The sequence below is a fragment of the Perna viridis genome, unplaced genomic scaffold (assembly GCF_037379345.1).
Source record: "Perna viridis isolate PV_CMFRI_1.1 ecotype Kerala unplaced genomic scaffold, ASM3737934v1 SUPER_16.31, whole genome shotgun sequence".
Classification (NCBI taxonomy): Eukaryota; Metazoa; Mollusca; class Bivalvia; order Mytilida; family Mytilidae; genus Perna; species Perna viridis.
The window spans coordinates 32,943-38,942 of NW_028288534.1; positions in this window are offsets into that span (position 1 = coordinate 32,943).

Genomic DNA, 6,000 nt, shown 5'->3' on the forward strand with positions numbered 1-6,000 from the left:
GTAAAGGAATAGGTCAGCAAGTAAAGGAGCACAATTTGTTCCCATTGGAATGCCGATCGTTTGTTGAAAAACACGTCCACCACACTGGACAAATAAGTTGTCGATTAAAAATTCCAGCATTTTGTAAACATCCTCCCCTGTATATTTGGAAGATGATTTGGAATTATTTCTCACAAAGTATGAATAATCTCTACTAAGAACTAAAAATTTGTATCTAGGTGTACGATCTTGTTGGGAAAAACAACGATGTATAACTTTTTTTAAGTCAGGATTTTAACTGAGTTTGGGGAATAGAAGTATACAGTGTCGAAAAACCATACGTTTTAATGCTATTATATTCAGATAATAGTCTTGAACTGATTGTCTCCAAAAGATCTTTCGAATTTTTTAGGATCCACATTGAATTAATACCACTATGGGAGTAACAAGTCTTGTGGTAGGACTGTATACCTCCATTGACAATTGCGAGTATAGATGTTAAAGGTTTTGAAAAAGGTTTGGTAGTACATTTTGTAGATCCAGCTATGAAACGTTGTTTGTATGAATTCTTGTGGAGTTTGTGATCCAGTACATAGACGGTAAATCACAACCATCGTCCTTGGTAGAGAGACCAAAAGAGGATAGCACATATTTATGGTTTTTCACAATCTTACAATGGGTCAAGTATAGGAATATAAGATAACTGTTATGGATTTGAAATATTGGGGAATTTTGTTGGTAACGTTTTTGTGATTTTTGTGATGGAGGATGTTAGCCAAATTAATTGCATCTATACCTTTGTTGACAAACGGTTGTAGAAGAAATGATCGTTTTTCTTCATCTTGACTTTTCACACGAACTTTTTTTAAAAGTGTCTGTGAAAACCAATATTCAAAATGATGGCAACAAGTCTGTATAATGCTGAGGTGGGGTCAGAAACAGGAGTGTCAAGACTTGTTTTGTAAAGGGATTGTAGTAGAGTGAGAGGTATAGAATAAAGTTTGGTTGTAATGTGATGAAGTCCAAGATGTTTTTGTATGAAAGGAAGGAGACCGTCTATGGAGACATCATTTACTTAGGTGACGTATAGTGGCGATGGCCATGACTCCTTTCCCGTCTTGGATTTTTGTCAAATGAATTCATCACATTCATGCTATTGTTATATTGTTATATTAAGATACGTTATTGATACAAGAAACGGCATCAAAATGATTATTGACCGGTTGAGAGATACACATTTTATTTATTTTGATTTTTTTTATTTTTGGCTGTATGTTAACTTACATTGCATGATTCATTGCTTTATGATATCGAGTTCAAAATCAATCTCTCCAATTTAAAAAAATAACTGATAAATGCGTATGTATTCTGATTATTCTTTAATTAAGTGAAAATAAATGATAACACGCTAATGCCATTGAGACTTGTGGAAGAATTGCATTATGGCGGATGCCTTTGACTGAGAAGGACATGCTACCCTTCTTGGACATCTGATTGAGTTCATATTGCTAAAGTAAAAGTGTTTTCCTTATTATCAGTTTTTTATGTCGTTTCTGTTCCATGAGTACCAAGTGAATATCACTTGTACCAAGTGAAAATGGCCTGTACCATGTCAGGAAAATGTGGTCATTTATTTACGGACTTACCTTTTTTCACTTTTCCTGCTTGTAAGGATCCAATAACTTATACATAAAAAAACAGTAAGTATTCTAGTTAAAATGACGACCAACCAAGAGAGACCAACACCATGAGCAAGCATTATGCTAGCCTTTGATTCTATTTCATCGGACTTTCCTAGTAGTGCTTTAAAGTTCTTCAACTTTTGGAGAATTCTGTATCAATTGGGTAAATATTTTTGTACCAACATTACCTCTGCTGTAATACAAGGGGCAATTTATCCAAATTTTTTTAACATTGAGAGAGGATGTAGACAAGGAAATACCTATCTGTTTTATTTCATGTGCAGATATTCTGGCAATCAAGGTTAGAGGCAATGAGAATATAAGTGGTATTAATATCACACATGTTGAACATAAGTTATCACAGTTTGCAGAAGATACATCGTTAATTTTAGATGGAAGTGAAACATCACTTAGAGAGACATTTATAGAATTATGGAGTCCGAGTTGCTAATTTACTTTTGTTACTTTGTATGTATGATTTTAGTTACTTTATGTCCTGTTGTGTATGTCTGTTTTCTATGTCTGGTCTTTGTCCTTGGATTACATTCTTTTGATTACCGCTATAACCTTGGTTCCCTTGATTACTCCTAGACTAGTATGCAATTATTTCTGGATTAAAAATTATTTTTTCTAAAACCCATGTGGTTTGGATTGGAATCAAGAAGTATAGTAATGACAATCTTTGTCATGATAGAAATCTATCATGGGGAACTACAAAGTTTAAACTTCTTGGAATCAATTTTGGTGTTGATCTTGATAATATGATAGATATCAACTATTCAGAAATGACAATCTTTGTCATGATAGAAATCTATCATGGGGAACTACAAAGTTTAAACTTCTTGGAATCAATTTTGGTGTTGATCTTGATAATATGATAGATATCAACTATTCAGAAATGACAATCTTTGTCATGATAGAAATCTATCATGGGGAACTACAAAGTTTAAACTTCTTGGAATCAATTTTGATGTTGATCTTGATTATATGATAGATATCAACTATTCAGAAATGACAATCTTTGTCATGATAGAAATCTATCATGGGGAACTACAAAGTTTAAACTTCTTGGAATCAATTTTGGTGTTGATCTTGATAATATGATAGATATCAACTATTCAGAAATGACAATCTTTGTCATTGATAGAAATCTATCATGGGGAACTACAAAGTTTAAACTTCTTGGAATCAATTTTGGTGTTGATCTTGATAATATGATAGATATCAACTATTCAGAAATGACAATCTTTGTCATGATAGAAATCTATCATGGGGAACTACAAAGTTTAAACTTCTTGGAATCAATTTTGGTGTTGATCTTGATAATATGATAGATATCAACTATTCAGAAATGACAATCTTTGTCATGATAGAAATCTATCATGGGGAACTACAAAGTTTAAACTTCTTGGAATCAATTTTGGTGTTGATCTTGATAATATGATAGATATCAACTATTCAGAAATGACAATCTTTGTCATGATAGAAATCTATCATGGGGAACTACAAAGTTTAAACTTCTTGGAATCAATTTTGGTGTTGATCTTGATAATATGATAGATATCAACTATTCAGAAATGACAATCTTTGTCATGATAGACATCTATCATGGGGAACTACAAAGTTTAAACTTCTTGGAATCAATTTTGATGTTGATCTTGATAATATGATAGATATCAACTATTCAGAAATGACAATCTTTGTCATGGTAGAAATCTATCATGGGGAACTACAAAGTTTAAACTTCTTGGAATCAATTTTGATGTTGATCTTGATAATATGATAGATATCAACTATTCAGAAATGACAATCTTTGTCATGATAGAAATCTATCATGGGGAACTACAAAGTTTAAACTTCTTGGAATCAATTTTGATGTTGATCTTGATAATATGATAGATATCAACTATTCAGAAATGACAATCTTTGTCATGATAGAAATCTATCATGGGGAACTACAAAGTTTAAACTTCTTGGAATCAATTTTGGTGTTGATCTTGATAATATGATAGATATCAACTATTCAGAAAAAAAACAGGGCAAGATAAAAAAAATGATCAATACTTGGTCAAAGAGGAATTTGACAGCTATTGGGCGAATATCAGTTGTTAAAACCCTTATTCTACCGATTGTTAACCTTATCTAATTTAGACATTGCCGAATACCACTAATGATATGATAAAAAAGATTGACAACCTTATCTACTCTTTATTTGGAATTCAACTGTTCACAGAGTAAAGAAGGAAGTATTATAAAATTCTCATATTGATGGAGGTATGAAAATGATCAACTTGTCTGCATTTATTTTGGAATTAAAAACCGCTTGGATTCGAAAAATATTTAGACAAAATTACACATGGCAAAATGTTTTATATGCCAGTGCAGGTTTAGAAAAGGAGAAACTTTTTTTTAATTTTGGAGCTGGGTGTACAAATTTTCTTAATTCAAACACTGTTTACAAATTTTGGCAAGATGTATTCAAGGTTTGGGAAACTGTAATTGAGAAAGAGATGGGCTACATTCGGGGATATTTTTAAAGTAGCCCTATATGGTTTAACGAAAAAGTGAAAGTTGGTAACAGATCTGGTTTTTTTTATCCAGACTGGTACACAAAGGGTATTTTATATGTAAATGATGTTGAAGATTTCTATCTTATCTTATAAAAATATTAAGCAAAAAAATAAAATGGTTTTATATGTTTTGATTCATAAAATCAAGTAAGATCTGATTATAATGTGGATGAATTCCGGTTATAGAAGGTATTCTTTATTTGTTCAGTCTTTTTATTAAATTACGCCTGAAATTGATCAATCCAACACAAAAAGAGCAATATTAGACCTGATTATCCGATTCATCTAATGGTAAATTTGATAATTAGTAATATTTGCAGAACAATGGTTTATATAAATATTATTATTATTATTATTATTATTATTATTATTATTATTATTATTATTATTATAATCATTATTATTGTCCTATTATTATTGAATAAGGTAGATAAGAACCATGTTAGGCCCATTTTCAGAAACGATAAATTTGAAGAAAATGACAAAACCAGATAAGCATTGATTAATTGATGATTAAATAGTTTTAAATTTTAACAGTTATATTAATTGTCAGTAGTATTAAAACCTGATTTCTGCCAAAAACAAAAAAAATGGGAAAATGCCAATTTTCAATGCTACTATTGTTATTTTTTATAGTCGTCATCATGAACTCGTGGATCGTTATGGTGTATCCATCAGCACCATGAAAACTGATGTATTCAATGGGTCATAGTTTTCCTTTCCTCGTTTGTCTACCCCGGACTTAACTTTTTATGAGCAACTCGGCGGGTGTTTATAGAAAAGCAGAGGACGCTTACCCTACCGCTGCACCTGGTCCATGCTCCCAGTTTTTAGTGGAGTCCGAGTTGCTCATTTACTTTTGTTACTTTGTATGTATGATTTTAGTTACTTTATGTTCTTTGTTGTGAATGTCTGTTTTCCATGTCGGGCTTTGTCCCTGGATTACATTCTTTTGATTACCGCTATAACATTGGTTCCCTTGATTACTCTTTCAAAGATCTCCACCAAAGTGGCCCATGGATACTTTGACTTATTTTGAATCCTATCATAGTGGCATTTAGAATCCGTAAGCACTAATTTGGGGTCAGATTGGTTGAAGCACTCCAAAACTGCAAAAATGTAGTGACGAATTGTGGAATATTTAACAGAATTCTGCATATTTACAAATTTGGCATATCATGTTTTCAATCATTGAAATATGATATGCTTATGAATGTGGTTCATTCATTTAACACTCTAAATAACAGAGAAATCTAATACCCAGTCGTACAGGGGCCTAATATGTGCTTGACTCTACCGTATTCTTTACGAAATATATTAAAAAACAACCTGTGGCAACATACTTTCAGCACCTGCGTTAGTAGTTTTCATATCACAACTCAAACGTTGTGCCCTAGTTTGCCCTAAAATACGAAGATCTTTTGTACCGCACAAGAGAATTGGGCTTTTGGATCATGCATTCGTAAATCGTTACGGAGTATCGATCTGTACCATGATAATCGATTTGTTCAACTTTCGCTAACCCCGGCCCTGACTTTTTGTGAGCAACTCGGCGAGTGTTTCTAGAAGAGCAGAGGAAGCTTATTCTAGCGGTGCACCTGATCTTTGTACCCAGTTTTTTAGTGGAGTCAGTGTTGCTCATATACTTCTGTTTCGTTGTACGTTTTATATTGGTTATTTTATGTTCTTTGCAGTGCCTTTTTTCTCTATCTGTTATTTGTTCCTGGATAACATTCGTTTGAATTTTGCTAGAATCTTGGTTCCCTTGT